At 40.7% G+C, this 24,119-nt stretch overlaps 1 non-coding gene across 1 annotated transcript; it reads left to right on the forward strand.

The window, feature by feature from the left end:
- Window positions 1–6,164: 6,164 nt before the first annotated feature.
- On the forward strand, window positions 6,165–6,238 carry Trnar-gcg (transfer RNA arginine (anticodon GCG)). The gene has a single exon. It is a non-coding gene; the product is annotated as a tRNA-Arg (tRNA).
- The last annotated feature ends 17,881 nt before the right edge of the window (window positions 6,239–24,119 follow it).

Raw genomic sequence — 24,119 nt, forward strand, 5'->3', positions numbered from 1 at the left:
AGAAAACTTTTTGAGTTATAAGCCTGAGACTAAGGTGACCCTCACACTGTTACCAGACACCGGACTTATATTATGCCTAGCGCAGAACCGCGCGAGGTGACATGCGACTCATTCCGTGGTGGAGGGTCACAAATTACGAACTTTTCTGCATGAAATATTTAGTTCTGTGTTATATCAGCGGAACAACATACACCTTGGTAAAACCTATCAATAAACAAGCACAATAAATTCTCCTACGACTCACGTTCGTTATAAGTAATATAATATTGATCCAAAAAAAGATAAACTGGTAACTGGTTCCAAAATCAAGAAGAAAGAAAGAAGAAAAAAACAGAATGGTAAGGTCCCCGAACAATAGAAATTGTCACGATTTAGTGACATGGACGGAGAAAGGAACACTCTGTCGGGTGCCTATCTCAAATTGTGATGGAAAGCGCCTGTGCTTTCGGGCAACGGGCTGTGTTTAGCTGACAGAGCATAGCTGAGCACGGGGATTTCGTTTTGCAGGGGTTCCACGTGGGTGATTTTGCTGTCTGGGCAAAATCGGCTATGACTGAACTGAATATGTGACACGCGGAGTCACGTGATATTTTCAAGGTTGTTTTGTGGGGACATGAAGCTTGGCACTTCAACATTTGGCGGCCAGAGAGAAGGACAGGTTTCTTATTCCCTGAAGTTTGTTGGTCTACAACACGTTGGTGAAAGACCATTTCATGACAGCGTGCCGTTCTGCATGTTACAGAAGGGCTTTTTGGGAAGGACAAGAAGGGACCACTTTTCGCCGTCTACATGTTATTTTGACGACAAGGTCGTCAGGTGTGACTCTTGGCTGAGCGGGGGAATTTTCCAACGCATAAAGGAATTCAGCGCAAGGGGTGTGTGGCAGGAAATTCGTCGACGGACGAAAGCCATACAAAGGAAGCGGATTCGCTTAAAGGAGAGCTACTTACATTAGGCTGTTGAGGTAATAAATCGTTATTTAATTTAACGCCGTTGACGAGTCTGTGTTTGTGGAATGAAATACTCTCTGTTGTTCTTTCCAGATTAGCGCATAATTTGCTCTTTGTGACGCTAAAATAATAATCTGCATATGGTTTTTGCAGATATGGAGAGAAGGAAGGAAAATAGCTGATTTGTTGTTGTAAAAGTTCGTTTGTGCAGGCCCACGTGCTCTTTGAAATATAGAAGGGTGACATGTTTAAAGGTGGAGTGTGAAGGGTAGCGTGGCATGTTTAGTGCACCGATGCTTTTTGTTGCAGCCTTCCTACCTACTTCTTACCTATCTACGTATGTCTGCAGTGTTGCGGGTATGCGGTAGCCGGGACTTCTGTATGCTGTAACCTGGAGTTCTGGTGGTTTGCTGTCGCTGTTGTTGTCCCACCATTCTACATTTCTTACCATTTATGGTAACTACGGGGAGGACCTTCAGCGACTGAGTGAGGCGCCTGATATCTCCACTATTCCCTGCTTCGTTTCCACGCCAGCCGGCACTTCATTCAACGGAGCAGTTGTGGAGATAGACTATTCACGGGTCGCCCACTCAGTGGCAAAAAGCTAAGTGTGCCATGTCATTGCACACCTAGTCATCTTTTATATTGATGATTTCATTTGAGTGATGACAACGTGGGGTGTGTGACACCTGCATTTAACCAGCGCTTTTGCATAACCGGCTATATTTTCTATCTATACACGGGATCAGCGTGTTATTATCATTTTCTAAACTTTAACTGGCATTTTTGTCAGTGACCTATTTTTACGTTTTGAACGTAACACATCTTTTGGAGTGAAGTCTCGAGGGAGGTGGCGAGATAGTATATAAACAGGCGTCTGAAACTTATACTTTTGTTGATTATATCTATTTGTATGACTGCGAGAGTGGATCGTGGTGTGGTTAGTTAGTTAGCAGTAACTAACCGTTCATAATCACCTTTTGTGATCTGTGAAACGTGACAGAAATTGTCATCATTTTCACGAGTTTTCAATCACAGCCACCTGGGAAATAAATCTCATGTTCCCCATGCAATAAATCCCCGGTTCCAATAGTTGCAGGAAGCAGGTTATACCTGGATAATCAAAAGTAAACCCAATAGAAACATTCGGGGATTCGTCGGCTCTTTTCATTGGCGTTTCTCCAGACCTAGACAGACGACACTGCTTTGCAAAGTTCCAAGAACGAACTGGCAAACTAGCAAAAGTAAACAAAAAACAAAACTACTTCATGAAAGGTCATAAATTCATCACAAACAAATGAAACCTAGCGATATGTTCCGTCTTCTTACAAAGTCATGGAGTGCGTGTATCTGTGTTTCGATACACAGACGTTCGGAGAAACACGAACGTCAAGTCAAACCAATTGACCCCTGACACACACATTTTGACCCGTGCACAAGACGTTGTATCGATAAACGAAGCGCAAATAAGAAATAATAATAACAGCAAAGAACAAAGCAACAAGATATGCAAACATCTAACAAAGCCGAGCAAGCAGAATGACAGGTCTAATGAAAAACAAAGAGGCAATGATACGGAAACAAAATCGCGATTCTTTCCTTCGCTGCACGACGCAAATCTTCTGTGACCTTTGACCTAACGTGCCTTGCTGCACGATGCAAATCTTCTGTGACCTTAGACCCAACGTAGCTTCCACATTCGATCACTAATCTTAATATTTACAACTGAAAACCGAGGGGGTGGAATACTGAGAGGAACCTACAGAACTGTGCATCCTCAAACCTGACATACTTATCTCAACATTTTATGAACTCAAAACACAGAAAGTTGCTTTCACACGCCAGCTTTGATTGCAACAACGTGGTGGTGCCCCAAAACATGTACATGTATTATCAAAACGGAACTCGTGTTTCAAAGCATGGCTCCTTGTGTTGATTTTGCACTTATTTTCTCACTACCAAAATGATGACAAAAACGATGTTTGATGGGTTGTTGACAGACCAGCTTTTGTGTCGGTCCTCGGGGGAGCATATCGTCTTTTGTTTCATCTTATAACGTTTACGGGTACATCGGCCCAATGGCCTTAATAGTGGGTAGACAGACAGCCAAATAAACGAAGTGAAAACTTATCTGAGAAAGCGTTCAGTCTTTTGCACTATGGCCATGGATTTCGTAATTCATTATGGCTATGCATGACCATATTGCGAAAGACTGAACGCTTTGTCAGAGAAGTTTTCACTTCATTTATTTGTCTGTACGTCAGCCCAGTGCTATGAAGACCATTCGGACGATGTAATCGTGAACGTCTTTTATTGTTAAAATTAAAACCTTTCAGTAACTTACCATTCTTATTTTTGGATTCCATAGACGTTGAATAAAATGATAATGTCCTACGTTTGACCCAAACTCGACTCCAACGTGACCCTGAAATATGACCAGGAGCAAGTACACTCGAGTCTTGTCTAGAAGCAATCAACCGTCTGGGAGTTTGGGAAGTTTCAAAGATATAGATTCAAAACCTTTGAGAAAGTTATAATTTTTGATTTTTCTTAAACATGACCCCACTGTGGCCTTGGAACTTAAAGCTGGTCAACCACCCTAAGATTATGTTTGGAGGCAATTAAACTACATATTAATATGTGGAGTTTCACAAGCTCTTGTTTAAAAAATAACGGAGAACAAGATAATTTAGCATTTTTCGACCTGACCCGGTCTGACCTTGAAATGTGACCTTATATATTAGCGTCATGTCATCAAACCCTAGAAGTATGTGAAGTTTCAAAGCTCTCGGTTCAATAACATCAGATAAAAAGTCCACGTGAAGTTTGTTGTTGTTGTTGTTATTGTTGTTGTTGTACTCAGGTGAGTCAAAAATTCAGGCTGTGTTATTCGAACTTTAGATGCTGAAAAAATGCATTTGTTGAGGTTACCGAGCAGTGCTTTCGGATTCGAGGTATCTGTCAATAATTCACACGTGTTGCTAGCTTATCTGCGGTTTTATCTGTTGTATTAAGGGTATTATTTATTATTAAATATCGGCTAATATGTTTCTTCTGCGGTTGCAAATAAAAGATGAAACAAGTAGCGTAAAGCAAAATTCATACATTTAATCAAACTGTCGAACTCACAGAATGACACTGAACGCACTGGATTTGTTTTCACCAAGACAATACGCTTATCGATACAAGAAAGCGCGGACAAATTCAGAGCGGCCTGCAGATCGCTTGAAGTGACAACCAATAAAGCGCAGAAAGTGCGCTTTAAAAAAAATAAAAAAAGGTTTCTGAGCTTTTTTTGTAATCCAAACATAAAATATCTATATATAGGTATTCTGATAGACACGTGGGGGAATTCGGGGGCTGTGATTGGATGGTCTCACACATCCCTATTGCGATCATCAAAGGATAACGCTACGGAAGTTGGTAATTTTTTGCCGATATCCAAACAATATCGGCAATAACAAAGACGCATGGTTCCGGTTTCTTCAAGGTGTATAAAGTACACGCATATCTCGCCAGGTTTGTTTCTGTGACTAGTCGACAGACGATGCCATTTGCTTTGTGTGTTTGTTTTTTGCTTTTTGCTTACTGTACATGACATACATTACGTGTAAAATCCAGTTCTTTAACACGCAACAAACCTTGCAAAGTTCAAAAAGCATCTGAAGCAACCTATCTCTGATTCTAGCAGACAATCTTTCCAATGTTCAACACAAATCAGCAAACTCTCCTGTCACATAGAACGTCCATTGTATAGTGCAATGTTGAAATGAAGTTACCGGTCTGAAACATTTAGTCGTTTCTTCTGAGACAATCCTTGTTCTCTCATCATCTACAGATTTACCGCTGTCTTCATCACGCGAATCCCCAACAGAAGTCAGACTTTCGAACATAGAATAAACGTAAGCAAGCATGATACGTCATGACGTCATATGGACGTAATGCTAAACATCCGGTTATCTCGAGTCTTCTCCGTAATACATGACCATGGGTTTTTCAATGTTCGGTGATTTCCGTGGATACATGCGCAAAGGGATATGCGCACTAAACTGTCGTCTGCAATCAACGACATGGACCATTCTGGTAGTTGTTGCTGACAAAAACATGATTTTAAAACATAATATAATGTCAGAATAGCAATATAAACGCTATTGTGTTTTCAGCGTAGCAATAGGGTCCGATATTTAGACTCGAACAAGTATAATGCGACTCGTTCTTCGACTCGTCGGCATTATACTTGTCTCGTCTTAATATCGGACCCTATTGCTACGCTGAAGACGCAATAGCTGTTAATGTTTTGGGATTCAGGAAATGATAAAGAATACGATGAAATCCTTTTTAGATCGATTACTTAAATTTTAGTTTTAATTAGAATTTAGAGATTTGTAATGCTAAAACTCTTTAATTAATGTTTAAGCTTCCAAACTTAAATGCAATGCCATAGTCGGGGCTTCGTCGAAGATTGCAGCCTGAACTTTCACTAAAAACTGGAAATGACGTCATCAAAGACATTTATCGAAAACAGGAAGCAATGTCTCGACATGTATTTCTCTCTCTCTCGACTGTACACAGAGATAAGAACAGCCTCGCTTTCACCTAGATCCTGCCTAAAAACAATGTTCAGACCTCATGTTCAGACTCGGCGTAATAATACCGAAAGGACTACTTTTTAGCGGTCAAGTTCAGTCGTCCGCATACTCGAAAGTGAAAAAAAGATGAAACGTTTTGCTACAGTATCGGAGGATGAACTGTCGAAGAAGAAAAAGAATCTCGTGCCAACCACTACGCAGAAGACCATCCGAGTTGTCCAGAAGAAGTTCTGAAACACGTCACGTTCCAAATCAAAAGACGACATTCTATTCTCTTACGTCACTATTCTTGGTTTACGGTACCATTCGGCGGCTTTGCTACGAGTATGCCATAGTCTTGGTTGGCCGAGACCTTGAGGTGGAATGCGAGTGATTAGGTTTGTTGATTTTGCTCGGAGAAGTGGTCCGTGTTCAAGCAAGTTTCTTTCTTCTTTGAAAACAAAAACCCTAAGACCAGTTAACGTATAATGGTCTGAGGATATCATCTGGGAAAATGTGCATGTAAAGATTGACCATGTATTTTTCTCGGAATCGCTCTACACACACACACACACACACACACACACACACACACTTATACTAGGATCAGTCATCATCGAAAATAGTAAGTCTTGGCTCGCCAACCGGCCCCCGTAGCGCAGTGGTTAGCGCATCGGGCTGCGGGCCGGAAGGTCGTGGGTTCGAATCCCATCAGGGTCATGTGGGTTTTTCGGGCTACGGTCGGCTCCTACCCAGAGTGGAAGTGCTATGGTTCCTATGGGAAGGCTGGGATCACACAGCCGAGTGTCATTCACTTAACGAATGCGATCGACTTTGAGGGTGCTCAGGTTCTGTATACCTGACCAACACCGCAGGTGCGGCAGTTCTCGGGCCTGGTTGACGCCAGGATATATTATGACAGTAAGCGTAGAGTGCCGCTGCCCTGTCACGTAGTCTCAAACCAAAATTGGAAATCCAAAGCATCATTATAATCATCCTCATCTCATTAATCATCCAAAAATATAAATTGTCCTTGCTCTTGTGGCCCTTCATGCCCGGAGCTCTCATGGTGACCTTGGTCTCAGTGTTCCTGTTCCTTCCTTCCCTGAATAGTAGTTCTGCTGTCAGTCTTCAACGTGTGACGTTCTGGGGGGTCGACGGAGGGACGTGGTGGCGGTCTGCTCTCTGGAGGGGACGCTCACTCAGTCTGGCTCCGCGACTTAAAGTCAATGTCGTTTGTAGGGGGCATAGTAGGTAGTGGGTTGCGTCCGTTAGCTCGGAACAGACCCACTACTGAACACCGTCGAAGTGACTCAGCAGAAGTGCAGTGTCATCTTCCGAGGGTAGCCTACCGCAGCGACCCGACCCCCCCCCCCCCCCCCCCCCCTGGCGCGTCTGTAAAATCGACAAGTCTGGCAGCGGAACGAAATTCAGAGGTGGTTGGAGCAGCGAGTGCAGGAACACAACGGGACAAAGGAACAAGTGTAAAGACGGAAGAAAAAAACAAGTCGCGTAAGGCGAAATTACTACATTTAGTCAAGCTGTGGAACTCACAGAATGAAACTGAACGCACTGCATTTTTTCACAATGACCGTAGTCCGCCGCTCGTGCAAAACGCAGTGAAACTGACGAGACTGTTTAGCGCGGAAGTGGTTTCGCTGTGCTGCATAGCACGCTTTTCTTTACCTCTCTTCGTTTTAACTTTCTGAGCGTGTTTTTAATCCAAACATATCATATCTATATGTTTTTGGAATCAGGAACCGACAAGGAATAAGATGAAATTGTTTTTAAATCGATTTCGGAAATTTGATTTTGATCATAATTTTTATATTTTTAATTTTGAGAGCTTGTTTTTAATCCGAATATAACATATTTATATGTTTTTGGAATCAGAAAATAATGAAGAATAAGATGAACGTAAATTTGGATCGTTTTATATAAAAAAATAATTATTACAATTTTCAGATTTTTAATGACCAAAGTCATTAATTAATTTTTAAGCCACCAAGCTGAAATGCAATACCGAAGTCCGGCCTTTGTCGAAGATTGCTTGGCCAAAATGTCAATCAATTTGATTGAAAAATGAGGGTGTGACAGTGCCGCCTCAACTTTTACAAAAAGCCGGATATGACGTCATCAAAGACATTTATCGAAAAAATGAAAAAAATGTCCGGGGATATCATACCCAGGAACTCTCATGTCAAATTTCATAAAGATCGGTCCAGTAGTTTACTCTGAATCGCTCTACACACACACACGCACACACACACAGACACACATACACCACGACCCTCGTCTCGATTCCCCCTCTATGTTAAAACATTTAGTCAAAACTTGACTAAATGTAAAAAAAAAAAAAAAAAAAAAGGTCTTGGCTCGCCGAATTCCGAAAGACCTAGACGGGTCGCGCTGGCCTCCGCGAAGCATGCGAACATAGCACCGATTTTCCCCCTCATTTTTAGCACATTTACAGAGTAAACAAGACATATCTATAGATATATTTTTGGATTCAGAAAATTATGCATTAAAAAAACTGTTATTTACAATTAGAATTTTTAGAAAAGTAATGAAAAAATGAATTATTTAAGCTTCGCATCTGAAATGCAATCCAATGGTCTGGACCGGGTCAAAGATTGTTTTACAAAAAATGCAATTAATTTGTTTGAAACATGTACCCAGCAATAATCAAAATTATATCAAGCGTGCTTACAGGCCCAGCAAATGCACACCAGCAACTATACGCAAAGGAAACTTCGGCAGTGGTTGTATGTATCATTTTTTTTGTAGACATGCGAAGTCATGACATTTTTGGACGTAAGTGAACAATCCTTTGACGAGTTTTAAAACTTGTTCCAGAATAGTGCATAACATCTTAACAAATACCTTTAACAATTCGACATTTTACTCGAAGTACATCCAGTTTGTATGGATAATAAGTATCCTAAAAGTTTGAAAGCAGCATAGTTGTATATTGAAAGTCACTGTGAACATGAATTTTTTTCAAAAATCAACTAGCCAAACAACTTCAAAAACGAGGAAGTTATAAATGCCTATAAGATTTTATTACTCTTGATTTTGAATATGTATGTTATAAACCTGTCGGGTTTTTATTTACACGTTTTTATGAATCAATATTGATAACGTTGATTGTTTGTGAATTCTGTCAAAGGCACAGTACGCCTCCCGTAAACCATCACAGATACTGTCAGGCTTTTACACACAGTACAAACACCCTTCCATTTGAAGGCTCACCGAACGGGAACATCCTAGGTGCCCTACGTAAACAGCGAGCAATTTTCAAAGAATTAATTTTGTGGATTGTCTGATAACAAAATCGGACCGTGGTGCGTTTTGGCGCTAGACCTAACTTTTAAAATCTAAATAATAAATTGACAGGTTGTTACACAAATATTTTTAAATCATAAAAGAATTCTTTGTTCATCAAGACAAGATCAGTACAATTCGAAGTTTTGAAAGTTTGAAAAAAGAAAAGCCAAGAAGCAGGGTCACGCAAGGTCGTGGTTCTCGTAGCAGACGACGGTTTATGTCTATCGCCAGTCTATCGAACAGTCAAAAACCCTCGCTAGAGTTCTTGTGAATCACAGCCGTTTGTTTCGTTTAGATTCAGAGGTACATTATAACGTGCTATTGCAGATAAGCTTACAGCGAGTCGCATTCAAATTACAAACTGACGACTACATTGTGAAAAAAGGAAACTGGATCACACGGGTTCACGATGGCTCAAGAGTAAGATAAACCACACAAAAATAAATTCTTTCTAAATTGCTCGCTCTTTACGGAGGGCACCTAGGATGTTCTCAAGCAGTGAGTGTTTAAATGAAAGGGTGTTTGTACTGTGTGTAAAGGCCTGACAGTATCTGTGATGGTTTACGGGAGGCTTGATGCAAACAAGTATAAACATATTTTTAGATTACCCTCGGAAAATGAAGCTTTATCTTATCTTACCTATCTTATCTTATCTTTCTCTGTCACTTATTTGATGTGGCTTTCTCTCTCCCCCCCCCCCTCTCCACTCCCTTTGTGAGGCGTGCATGAGGAGGATTGTCGTCCGATCAATACTTCCGTCGGAAAACAATGTGCTTGACTACACCCAAAGAGTCTCGCTTTAAAGCCACCGTCACCATGATTTTGTCTGCTCGTGCTCATGCGCTTTCCTTTATTTGCGTACCCGTTCGCGTGCGTAGTTGTACACCCTAACTTCAGGGCCTGCAATTCCACACCTTCGTTCCAGATTCTAATGAAATAAATAATAGGTTGATTAGGAAGTAACATAGGGTTTTAAACATGTTTGGGACATGTTTCAATAACGGCACTATGTTTCTTCATTGAGACACCCATGCTTTGTAACACAAAGCATACGTTACTTTAGCACGTGAACATAATTCCAGAACAAAAATTTACCAAAAACATTACCAAAGTTTATATGGAAGAGGGAAGCTACAATGTTCTGATGAAACTATGGTATTTAACAGTGGTAGAAAAAGGTAGAGTTGATGCGCTAGATGTGCTACAGGCCCAGTGCACACACTTTTTATCTTAACAATCTACTTTGAAAACATATGCCCATGGGGATCGGAGTGTCCCTATGTAGGAGCAAACAGGTACCTTCAGAATTGTAAAAAAAAAGAGTGATATAGCCAGGCAAATTGAAAAGCTGTGAAATGGCTACTTTTCTTTCTTGGAAAACTAATGTTTTCGGTAAATATGGTTTCTCCGATTCAAAAGCCTTTTTTCAGTCTACTTCATGGTACTTTGATGACAAAACAGACACACAGATATGACTCTTTGTTGACTAAGCTGATGCGATTTATATTTTGTCCGCCTACTCAGCCTGTTTCCGTCAATGAAATCAGGTTGAAAACAAGAATGGCTTTTTCTTAGAAGAGCGTTAAGAGCACAATGTAGGGACATGCTTAATATGCGGCCCATCCCTTACCTACAGTAAGAGACCAGCATTGAAAAACTAAAACTCAGTTTGCCAGAGAATTGTACCTTGATACACTGTTAACAGTGTCATAGTCTAGATTAGATACTATGGCGAATGAGGTAATCAAAATACAAAACAACAGTAAGCAGAACTAATTTCCTCGCATCCGAGAAAATAACAAGCATTAAATAATAATGCGACTTTCATCTAAACTATATATGCACATCGCGCAGATTAAGGTATACGTGTGTTAATAGCCTAACTGAAGAAATCATGTTAATCTGAAGACAATGCTAATTTTTCGCTGTTTTAAAGCTCAGAGACTCATGACACAAATCACACATGCTTTAGAAGTTTCTCTTTGTTCAATTCAATCCTCAAACGTTTGCTATTGTAAGCGTAAACACACACAGATAAAGAATTAAACAAAGTCATAAAATACAAGATGCTCCCCCGTAAAACTCCCCGCCACATTCCTGCGGAATTTCCTGTCACTAAACATAGTCAGTGGAACCCCCAAGGTCATCTAATTCTATTGTTGCTATAATTGCGCGCTGCCTCAACTGGTCACGTTCACCGTGGCTGCACTGTCTGCGGCTTCCCGCGAGCCCAAGTGTGTGTGTGTGTGTGTGTGTGTGTGTGTGTGTGTGAGTGTGTGTATGTATGTGTCTGTTTGTGTGTGTGTGTGTACGTGCGTCACCGTGTATGTGTACGTGCGTGAGTGTTTGTGTTTGTGTGTTCGTGTCACAGTGTGTGCCGGTGTGTTTGTTTGTGCGTGTGTGTGTGTGTGTTTGTGTGGGTGTGTGTGTGTGTGGGTGGGTGTGTGTGTGTGCGTGCGTGCGTTTGTGTGTGTGTGTGCGTATGCGCGCGCCGTGTGTGTGTGTGTGTGTGTGTGCGTGTAAGAGTGTGTTTTCGTGGGTATGACTGTGTGTTCCAAAATGTGACTGAAGGAGTAAATGAAGACTGAGGAGATGATGATGACGATGATGTTGAAGATGAAGATGATGATGATGATGATGATGATGATGATGATGATGATGATGTAAAAGGGGAACGATTACTGAAAAAAGCCAACATCATGTACGACAACAACAACAACAACAACAACAACAACAACAACAACAACTAGCGTTGAGATGAAAAGTAGAAGAAGAGGAGGAACAGTCAGTCAAGCGCTGCTCGAGTCCATAGCTAGTCTGTGCTTGCAAAAAATTGACTGTTTGAATTGGATATATATAAACACGGTAAATGAGACCGTGGCCGCCCGACCTGACCCGTCCTGTGTATGTTATGTTTCGCATGCACTGTTTAGACTATCAAATCGTGTATGCCCCAGACTGCACTGTGGCAGCAACAAAACTGGGACAGTCCCTTTCTCCCCTCCCCTCCCTCCCTTCTCCTTCCTCCACCCTCACAAGAAGGGTAAGTGCGATGGGAATTCCCCTGGAAGGGAGAACTCATTATGCAGTTTGTGTGTGCAGGTTGCAATGCCTTCACCTTGACTGTTCACATATATACGTGTTCCAAACATAGCAATAGAATGCGTTATTATGTACATCCCAATGTTATTCCTCTTTGTTGCACGACAGAAAGCGGTAGCTACAGGAAGCCGTGAGGACAGAGGCTATACAGCAACAGTCACAGTGTTGCACTGAAGCCTTATGATACACTGTTTGGTTGCTTCCAATCTGTTGGCTGGAGGACCAGGCCTGGGTTTCGGCTATGATCTTTTTTTCTGCCTTAGAGAATGCGTGCTTCGCTGCTTGGACAGTGTGCCAGTTTAAAGCGTGTGTCACCCAGCTTAAAACTTTGAAAACGAACTATGATTGAATAGTTTGGCGTACGTAGTTCAAGGTGCTTGAAGAGAATGAGATGTTCTTCTGTTCTTGCTTTCTTTTCTTAAAAACACACACACACACACACACACACACACACACACACACACACACACACACACACACACACACACACACACACACACACACACACACACACACACACACACAAATACCAACTATTTCTTAATGTGCCTGTGTGAAGATCGCGTCAGAATCAACCGTCTTTCACTTGAAAAAAAAAAACTGAGTTGATATTGCTTGAATCAATTTAACTCCTTCGACCAATTTTAATCTTGTAAATCGTCCTAACCTTCTGATCTGATGATGTCGTCCTCTCTGATCAAGTGTTATGATGTTGCTATAATGTTGGGTTGGTTGTTTGGCTGGTTGGCTGGCTGGTTGATTTGTTAACTGATGGGGATGGTTGGTGACGTCGATGAGTGAACTGAACTGAACTGAACTTTATTTTACAAGGATTAGATTTAAGGCTAGGCCTTTTCTTACAATCTGTCATAGGGACGCACAAACGCACAATAAAGCAAATTTATAAAGATAAAGTAGGGGGGAAAAGATGATGATGATGATGAGGATGATGATGAGGAGGAGGAGGAGGATGATGATGATGGTGATGATGATGAAGCATGTATGTATTTGTAGTCATTCAAGAATATTTAAATATTCGAAATATGTTCAAAATAAAACAAATGCACAATATGTCTTTACTTGACCATAACAATAACTGTGGAAAATCCACACGCATTAAATTACACAGACAACAGGTGGTTTTTTAACACATTTTTAAAAACATTTTAATGACTTTAAATGCTTGAAGGACGACGGCAGTGAGTTCCAAACTAATGTACCCAAACAAAATTCAAGACTGGTCTTATAAAGATCTATTCGTCGAATTGGTGGGATTAGTTTGACAGATCCATATCTGTGACAGTGACAGTGCTCAAGCGTACAGCTTTTCTCACAATTTCAATAAATGCCTTCAACTACATTTCATATTGTCGGTTGTTTCACCATGGATGCGGCAGAACCCTAACTTGTTGGCCGCTCATAATGTTCTGCGGCCTTTATAGCCGTTGTGGACATGAACCGCTTCACCAATCAACTGGTATCCTAGCACAGCAAAAAGAGTACCAATTGTAAGGGTAAGTGCGACGCAGCCGCAATATTCGTTATGCCCTTATGAAGCATGGAATCAAACGACATATGGCCTGCTTTTTTGTATGACATTAAAGCAAACATTATTTTATGCAAGCCAACCAGAATCAGCTGACATGTATAGAGTTATGTTCCGCAGGCCAATGAAAGGGCGTTTATCACTGGGAGACCGTTTCGCTTTACTCCATAGTACAAAATGCGTAAACGTTGATGTGATTCGTCGGTTTACGGTTACACTGCGAAAGTGTGAACAGCTACAATAGATATGCTCCTGCTGATGCCAACGTTGGTTGTGGAAGAGTTCCTTTTTACATTTAGTCAAGTTTTGACTAAAGTTTTTAACATAGACGGGGAATCGAGACGAGGGTCGTGATGTATGTGTGTGTATGTGTATGTGTGTGTGTGTGTGTGTGTGTGTATACATCGATTCAGAGAAAACTACTAGACCGATCTTCATGAAATTTCACATGAGAGTTCCTGGGTATAATATCCCCAGACCTTTTTTTTCATGTTTTCGAACAATTTTTTTGTGAAAGTTGAGGCCGCACTGTCACGCCCTCATTTTTCATTCAAATTTATTGAAATTTTGGTCAAGTAATCTTCGACAAAGTCCGGACTATGGGATTGAATTTCAGCTCGGCAGCGCATTAATTAATTAATTAGTTTGCTCATTAAAGTTGTCATTAAAATCGAATTTTCACTAGCATATTAAAAAAATAATTGCATCGTATTCCTCAATTTCTCCTGATTTCAAAAACATAAACATATGTCATGTTTACAGTAAAAATGTGCTCAGAATTAAACAAAATAAGAAATAAGAAAATAAGTACTACGTTCGCGCGCTACGCGGAGACGAGCGTGATTAGTCTTGGTTTTTCCGTGGGGTTAGTCAAGACTATTTTGATATAGTCTCGGTGATGACTGTTTTTTTGGTGTTAATCTGTTCCTTGACTAAATGTGTTTATATCGCTTCACGCGACTTGTTTTTCCTGGAAACACTCAGGCAAGCTTCACTTCACAGTATAGGCCAATAACTAACGAGCCATTTGCCTCCACACGGTAGGCGATCTGTGCTAGTGAAATAATGCAAACAACTGACATGCCAGTGAGAATGAGCTCCGATCTTAGGTATATGATCTTACAAGTTAGTATCCCCCTTCCTTGTCTCTGTCGACAACCGTTTTTAAGAGTTTGCTTCCCTTTATTTGATAAACCGAGCATAGGGCGTCATCGTACAAAACTAAGTCAGATACTCTAAACCCGTTTGGAGTTCTGGGTAGGGATATCCTTTCGTGAAATTATGTCAGCACCCTTCGGCGATTGGTCAATGCATGTTGGTGCATAATGTCGGTAACACTTGATGATAGTGCTCCTGGATTTTGATTTCAAAAGTAATACGAAGTAAACGGGAGATCGACAGAGCGTACATTATAGTCCGTGATCTAAACGAAAAAGTGTTATAAAAAAGAATCCTCTTTAATTTTGTTGTTTTGGGTTAGTTTAACATTCCATGTGTTAGGTTTGGTTAATTTTAGTTATTGAAATGGTAGCTTTCATATACAAATCTGTCATTATGAGTTATTTCTAATATGCTGACTGTTAGCAAATGATAACAGGCATGTCGAGAAAAAAGATATCAAGCATGAGCCTTTTAGGCGAATGCTGATATCGTTTGTGAGACATGACTGTTGTCATTTGCTAACAGTCCGCATATTAGAAATAACGGTTTTATTACCGTTTAATTCGACCAAAACAAATTTCGAAGCGACCCCGCGAATTAGACAGAACAGCCGCAATGGAAACTTGAGCGCTCCTACCTGATTATGCCTGTCACTGTGTCAGTCAAAGAATTCTCGTGACCTGGGTCAGCCAATCAGAGTAATACTCCTGACGTGATGAATATTCACAGATCAAATGCGTTTGACACACAACAATCTCACAAGATAAACCATGTTCAACATGCGTTTCGGTTGCTTCGCTTTTTCTTGTTGAATAGAGAGCGACAGATTTAGAACCGACTCAAGACGGATGGGAAATGACGTAAAGATACATTCTACGTAACGCGAGTGACGCAATTTCTTTTTTTTCTTTTTTTTCCTTCTTTTTCTTGTATTTGCCAAGCACATCATTGTGGGGCTTTTAATCAATAACATGCATCCGTCTACAATGTATCATCATTCATCCTTCAACATGTATATTAAATATGTAAATGGCAAGTATACAAGACATATATATACAACATTAGGACATAACCGACAGACGGACATATAACATACCGTTCGCCTACAAGTAAGGCCAGAGCATAACATAACATGCAGATTACAATACTGATAAAAAGAGAGAGAGAGAGAGAGAGAGAGAGAGAGAGAGAGAGAGAGAGAGAGAGAGAGAGAGAGAGAGAGAGAGAGAGAGAGAGAGCGAGGGGGGTAATTTCACTTGATTTTCCGAACTTAGGTAATTTAGATTCAAGTGAGCGGGTCGGCATTTCACACTCAGAGGATGGGCGGTACCTTGCTGTTCCGTAAAGCACCCACCGACAAAACTCGCTTATCGGTATTTTTTTTTAGATAAAGAGAGTATTATCTGACAGCATTTGAAGTGTCATTCTGTAGCATAAATCACGCTGATATTGTTGATTTACATTTTTACTTTGTTTTGTCAATGTTTAGCATGATATACAAAAAGGGTCCCTGCCTGAACGTTATAACATTTAACAGGTCACCTAGAATCCGTCCTGATTGGTCAAAAAGCCATATGGGGCACTGAATTGGTAATAAAGAATGATGTCATGTTGGTGACTGGTTATGTCTTACAAGATGGGGGTATGGTTTTTAAAACTGAAATAACTCTGTTATCTTTGCAACTACAATTTCAATTTAAAGTTGTTTTTGACCACAACGAACGCACAAATACCGGTAAACAAAGAATAAGCACTGTCATGTCACATAAACCTTACAAATGACGTCACAGGTTTGACGTCAATAAAAATCAAGGTAGACATTTTAAAACTGGTGAAAAAGTTTGTCCTACAATCGTGTTTAATTACAAATACGTTAGTTTTTCATACTCACATATAATTTGATGTATGCTGATTAGGAACAAACAAAGATATTGTCTAAATATTACAACCTTGAATGCTGACACTCTTCATAACTATCATAAACTTGGTCGAAGAATGATTGCAACCGATTTCGCTCCCAAATTAAATACTTGATTCCCGTGTTATTTCATCTAAATTTTATATGCCAGTAAAGGCCGTTTACTTTACTATCTGGATCACCTTTCGGATTAAAGGTTTATTTTACAGGTATCACGTGACCGCCGCTTAATTAAGGGTACACTCAAAATCGACTAGACAAAAACGGAAGGGCCCAATTAAAAATCAAGCAAAAATCACAATAGACAAACCTTTTAAACGTTTACATACGAGAAGATAATAATAATAATAATATAATATAATAATGAATGAGCATTTATATAGCGCAACATCATAACTTTACAATTATGCTCTTTGCGCTTGACACATTTAAAATTAAAACACAGTTATACAAGCATTTACATCTACATTCATAGTCAGCAACGCTGAATTAAAAGCATACACCATCAAACACATAACAAAAGATTCTTCCACTAACTAAGTAATAAAAACATGAATAAAATAGGTAGTGAAAACAAGGAAACAGAACATGTTATCAACAATACTGAAATCAAGCCAAATCAATTTTCTATCCAGAAAAGGTTGTTTTGTTTAGCTAGCTTGCGTATTACGTGTGCTATGCTATTCCCACTGATGCACGTGTCCATAGCACGAGCGGTCACAAACGGGAATCATTATTTTTAGGGATAGTGTGACAATAAGCGCTGTAGTTCACCAATGACTCTGTCGATTGCTTTGAAACTTTCAGAATAGTTTAACCATTACTATACGTACTTCGGGATCGTTACACGTATTTGTTCAGATGTGACGCAATGTTTCGAAACATGTTTTTAACCTCGTTTTTGGATTGTTCACTTGCGTCCAAAACAATCATGACTTCACATGTCTTTAGACAAATGATTGATACAAACACTGGAAAAGAGTTACATGCGTATAAGCACTGACGCAAATTTGCTAGGCATGTAAAGACGCTTGATATTTAAGGGATGCTATAGGTGCTTCAGCGATGACCAGCCAAGCGTGACTGCACATGTTTTTAGAGGCACGCAGCGAAACAGCGTGAACGTTCCATTTTTTTCTCGTGTGTTTGCACAACTAGCACATTCACTCCAGTGGTTACACGCAAATGAAACTTCGACAGTATCTGTATCAATCAGTTATCGTATGCAAAGTCATAATATGTTTGGATACAGGGGAACAATCAAAATCCAATGACGAGTTTAAAACCTTTTTTTTTCGTAACATTGCGTTACATCTGAACAAGGATCCCACATTTTGCTTGAAGTACGTCTCTAGTATGTTGGTAAAATATTCTGAAAGTTTCAAAGCAATCCACCAAGTCATTGTTGAAATACAGCGCTTTTTGTCACAATATCTCTAAAAATGACGAAAAACTCCCTTTGTTGACCGCTATTGCGATAGACACCTACATCATTAGGAATAGCATATCACACGTAATACGCAAGCTAGCTAAACAAAACAACCTTATCGGGGTAGATAATTGATTTGGCTTTCTTATTGTATAAACATTTTGCAAAGGTTTGTCAATTGTGATTGTTTTCGATTTTTAATTGGGCCCTTCCGTTTTTGTCCAGTCGATTTTGAGGGTACCCTTATTTGAGTGGCGGTCACTTGATTCCTTTCAACCAAAAGGCGATGCAGATACATGCAGTCAAGTAAACGTTCTGTACTCGCATATAAAGTTTGGATGAAATAACAAGGGAATTGATGCCTTCATGTGGGTTCAAAATCTGTTGCAATAATTGTTTGGCCAAGTTTATTAAAAAGAAAAGGGAAGAATGCATCAAAGATGAACCCATTTTAATTTCGCTCTGAAATTTTAGTTTTTTTTCTCACCAGATTTCTATTAAGGTTTTAGGCAGAATGCATAAGAAGCATTGAAATCTAAGAGAAAATGATTTTGATTGACATTGGATCACTAACCCACGAGTCAGTCAGCCACTACACTTTAACATGGAATGTATGTATGTATGTATGTATGTATGTATGTATGTATGTATGTATGTATGTATGTATGTATGTATGTATGTAGGTATGTATGTAGGTATGTATGCATGTGTGTTGCTGTGTCGGTGTGTCAAGTGTGCAAGTAAAAAGGGTATTGTAGTTGTACATATATTACTTTAGATATTTTTTTGTTATCATGGGTTTTATAAATTTTCTTCTCTTCTTCTTTTATAATTATTAATTAATGACCTATATGTGCTGATGACCAATTTAATTTCCTTTGTTGGATCAATAAAATGTTATGAGTTATGAGTTATGAGTTATGAAAATGTGCGACGATTATTTCGCGACCAGACTAGCGGAATGCACTGATGTTCTCGCGGGAGGGACTTTAGCAGAGGGCATTTTACCATTCTCAAAAGTTGTCAATCCTTTGCACACAAATATACTGAGAGTGTTTCAATCCAGGGAACTCGATTTATACATTTATGCACACAACGAGCAGTTTCCATTTGAACAGCCTTCCGTAAAAGCTTCTTTTGTAAAAACGCCGTTTTCCCGCCGCCGATCGAGTCACAAAATCGGCGTCTGTCATTTGTTTCTCCATTTTCATTACTTTATTGTTCTATTGCTCGAAATTGATGAACTGGTCATTTTCTAGCGGTTTTCCACAATTTGCATGAAAATTAAATACAATTTGAATGACAAAAATGGGAGTGAAAGGAAATAGGTATTTCATATGCCCCACCCTGTAAGTTCTACCATGTAGTATCTTAACAGCATTTAAATCATTCGGAACAATAAGCGAGTGTCATTTTCCCTATAAAATCTGTGATTTTGTTTATAACAATGCATTGTGATGAGGCGATGACAACTGCCAAATCGACAACACAATTAAAGAGAAAGAAAAACACATGCACAAGCCCTTCTTTGTTTGTCAGCAAAAATGTACAATACGTGTCCCCATTTCCTTCATAATTTTACAACGTTAAGAATTAGGAATAATAAAGGACAAGTGAGGGATGTGTGGAAGGGGAGGGTCGAGCCGGTAGTTTTTTTCTCAAGAGATCATCGGTTGCTTATTGCAATTCGGCCAATACTGTCTAGTTTCTTTATCAGTTCGCTCGCTTGGCAATGCTAAACAGGTGAAATGTACATAGAATGTATTCTGATTATTGTACATCGAAGCAAACATGTGGCACGAGACCAAAATTGAACTATACTCAAAGGAAAAAGTTAGGGACCGCCCTTGAAAAAAAACAGCTGACTTCATCTGTGCCAAACTCCTTGTTCCTAAGTTTATAAAACCAAATAGCTGTCAGGCCGTACACACCAGTGGGTGAGCAATGCTGTGTTAGCAGGAAACTTGCTCGGGATCCACGGAGGCCTGGCACGAGACAGAAACTGCCAAACTGCAAAAATGGCGCGTGGGCAAGCCTGGGCAAGCCTGGGCGGGAAAGATGAAACATTCGTTAGGCCAAAAAAAATAATAGGTGTGGTTACGGTAACATAGCCAAAAAAAATAGGGTAGGTAGGTAGGCAATCACTTTTTTTTTTTTTTAACTTTTTTTTCTAATGTGTACAAATTAAACCTACTTGACAGGGAAATAAGTGTGCGACTCGGGCGCTTTCGCTTTCATTGCGTTTTTTGCACTCGTTTTTTTGTTGTTGTTGACAAATGTAATAAAAAGTTATAGGATCGGCCCCTAAAAATAGGGTAGGTCGGGTTACCGTAACCACACCTTTTTTTTTTTTAGGCCTTATGCACGTGCAGGGAGGATGTGTTGAGAGTGAACTGTTGTCACAAGTTAGGCTTTATAGCCCCGCGATTTTCCGCTAGCCACCATCTTCTCACTATGCCTCCCAGACGAAAGGTGACCACCTTCAACAAAGCCCGGGCCATCGCATGGCTGCAAGACGGCGTAAGCAAGCGAGAAGTGGGCAGACGACTTGGAGTGTCCCATTCTGTCGTGGTCAGGCTGCATCAGAAGTTCCAGGCCACCAACAGCGTTCTGGAGAGGCCCAGGTCAGGACGGCCTAAGAAGATAACACAGCGTGAAGATCGCTTCATCAGAAGACAAGCTCTGCAGCAGCGAGGCACCACTGCAAACATCATCAGGGGCCAGCTGAGGATGGCAACAAACACCAACGTCAGCACGAAAACCATCCGCAAACGCCTGAACGAAGTTGGCCTGCGATCACGTCGTCCAGCTGTACGGCCACGACTGACAGCAGCTCATCGCCAGGCTCGTTTGGCGTTCTGTCACAACCATGCCAGGTGGACACGCCAGCAATGGGCCGATGTGCTGTTCAGCGATGAGTCCCGCTTTAATCTGCACCATCATGACGGTCGGGCTCGTGTGTGGAGGCGTCAGGGTGAGCGGTACAACAACGGTCTGGTGCAGGAGAGGGTGGCCTTCGGCGGGGGCTCCATCATGGTGTGGGGGGCCTTCAGTTTTCGACACAGAACCCCCCTCTACCACATTGTTGGCAACCTGACGGGCCAGCGCTACAGAGATGAGATTGTCGCCCCTTTGGTTCTACCCGCTCTACACCAGATTGGTGTGCAGGCTGTGTTCCAGGACGATAACGCGACACCTCACAGAGCGAGGCTGGTCAACAACTTCATCCAGCAGGCTGGTGTCACCAGGATGAACTGGCCGGCCTGCAGCCCTGATTTCAACCCCATCGAGCACCTGTGGGATGAGCTGGACAGGCGAGTGAGGAACAACCACCCACCCCCAAGGAACCTGCAGCAACTGCTCCAGTTCCTGCAAATCGAATGGCAGGCCATTCCTCAGGCCTTCTGCAGGAAGCTGGTAAACTCGATGCGGAACAGGACTGCAGAAGGCATCGCAAAACGCGGCGGACACACCCATCACTGAACTGTTCGGAACTTGCACATTTTGTTTTCGACCCCCATGTTGTTTCAGAGCTTGTTGACACGTAATGCGTGAATGAAATGTCACCATATTTTGGAAAAGGATTGCAGAGATAATGAATTAAACATGTTACAAATTTGATTCAATTTTGTTTGGTGGTTTGGAAGCTGTGTTTGTTTGCGTAAGTGGTCCCTAACTTTTTCCTATGAGTGTTAGATATAACAAGACTTTTGTTTCAAATCCGTTTCACGACAACGACGTTTCTATTGAGAAAGAATTCGTACAATTCTGAGCATACCTTTGACGTAGTCGTCAACAACCCAAGGCACTGCATACCTTCAGCGAAGGTTAAATCGGTCATCCCTCTCACACACACACACACACACACACACACACACACACACACACACACACACACACTTTTTATTCACTCGACTCTTAAATATAGCTTAGTGTTACGGCCGGAATTTACGTGTGTATGTCTGTATGTATGTATATCTACTCCTATCAGAAATTGTGCGTGCTACTCTCTGTTTACTATCTAGCCTTCACACACACACACACACACATTCCAACCAGGCACAAAAACACGAACACAGTTACGGCCCTTTGCCTCTGTACCTCTATTAGAATGTTCAATAACACAACATAAACATATTATTCTTCATCCATTCTACAGATCACTCCCGCTCAGCATGGAAGTTCTATTTCTGTTAACACACAGAGTCTAACTGCACAAAATTACATACATGTTACTGAGTCATGCAGTCTACAATTCACGTGCACACACGTATAACGTTTTAAGCTTTGTTCCGTGAGAGCCCGTCTGTCTCACTACACACGAAGTCATTGTCTCAAGCAATACTTCTGTCAATATTCACTTCTGTTACACACAGATGATAACAACCCACGACGCTCGACGTCTCGTGGTTGTTCACTTGGGAAACGTATCTCCGTACAGCTATCACGCTGGTTAATTTCTCCCAGTCGTACTCACATATTCAGTGGCACGCACTGCTCCACCCCACCCACACAAACCGTCTTCGTGTGGTGGAATGGGGACGGGGTTCCCGTTTTACAACGCTTCACGCTGTCTCCCCTCCTGCACTCCCCACAGCTCACGGCTCGGGCGTAAGGGTAGAACCTCCCGTCTCGTTCCCACTTCCGCGACCGCTCTCGGCCCGGGATACTTCCGCGACCCACTCGGCCCGGGATGCTAAAATACACAAGTTTAAACTACCATAAATCTCCATACTTGAATAAACTTTCATAATATTCTTTATCACTACCGTCAACTAACTTATGCGGTTACAGTATATACACCCGCTTACTCATAAGCGACTTCATTTCCGAAAACATGTAAACATTCCCTTTTCAACAATGGCTGACATCAACGCACGCTTTTCAGCCAATTCATACATGACTCTCCCGGTCATTTCTCAAGTCAATATTTCCGAGCAAAATAATATCTCCGAGCAAAATATCAATTCAATAAATACCTGTAAACACAGCAGTCGAATCCACCGATTCAATACCGCGGCACGAGTCTAACCGACCTCCCAGCGCCCGGTGAGAACTTTACTAACAGGAGACACTTCTGCTCTTGTCGATGGTCTGCAAAGCTCTGCTGTCTAATCTATCTACAAACGTGACCTCAGTCAATACTCTTCTCTGATTGGTCACATCTCACACGTGACTATACCGCATTGCGTCAACGACATCTCACCGTGCGGTGTCTACTCAAAGTTCGTGGCCCATGAAATTTTGTACACCTGAGTCACATAACTCCAATATACACTATGTGCAAATCCGTTTGTCACACTTAGACAAAGAACAAAAAACCGGCTTAAGGGCAGCCATGGTACGGAAATAAAGTTTTGTTTCAAGGTTCTTGATTAGAGTGTTCTTTGTCCTTAAAAGTGATATTTGTATGAATTATTGGTCAAAATGGAAGTTTGTTGTGACTTTTTTATTTTTATAAAACATGTAGTTTTGGGGACCGACCCATCGTCCAGAAAAATAAAAAATAAACTTTGCAGAATGTATTGTTTTATTTCTAAAAAGGTCCCTAGATGCAAGATCATAGCAAAATTTTCAGTTGTATGAACAGATTTGATTTTTTGGTAGATACCATAAGCATAAAATAAATTTCAGAAAAAAAGGCAAGTTTTTATACTTTGACAGAATTTCTAAAATCATTCTTTGGTTAATTCTCACAATGTCTTTCTTTTACTGCACAAAGACACTATTTCTGGTAAAAATACAAAATAGAGCCAGAAGATTGGACAGTTAGTCTAGAAGATGAAAATGACGGCACTCATGCTCAAAAATGAGTCTGAGAAATCATCGGCAAGATTTTTCAAAATGGTGTCGAACGTTAATAACATATTTTGAAAATAATCATTATATTGCAAGAAAGACAAAACGACAAAATGACATTGCACAATGATTATAATATGTTGTTCAAAGTACCCAATAATGCTGAGAACCCAAAACACGTATTTGCAGCGAAATTCCGTCCCATCTCTGGCCTTAAATAGCAAAGGAATCAGAAGAATCCAAAGCACATGCAACAAGTTGACCATGATTACAAAAATAAAAAGAATTTGTATTTTTCTAAACACTTCTAATCACAATT

Source organism: Littorina saxatilis, linkage group LG1 (genome assembly GCF_037325665.1).
Source record: "Littorina saxatilis isolate snail1 linkage group LG1, US_GU_Lsax_2.0, whole genome shotgun sequence".
Taxonomy (NCBI): domain Eukaryota; kingdom Metazoa; phylum Mollusca; class Gastropoda; order Littorinimorpha; family Littorinidae; genus Littorina; species Littorina saxatilis.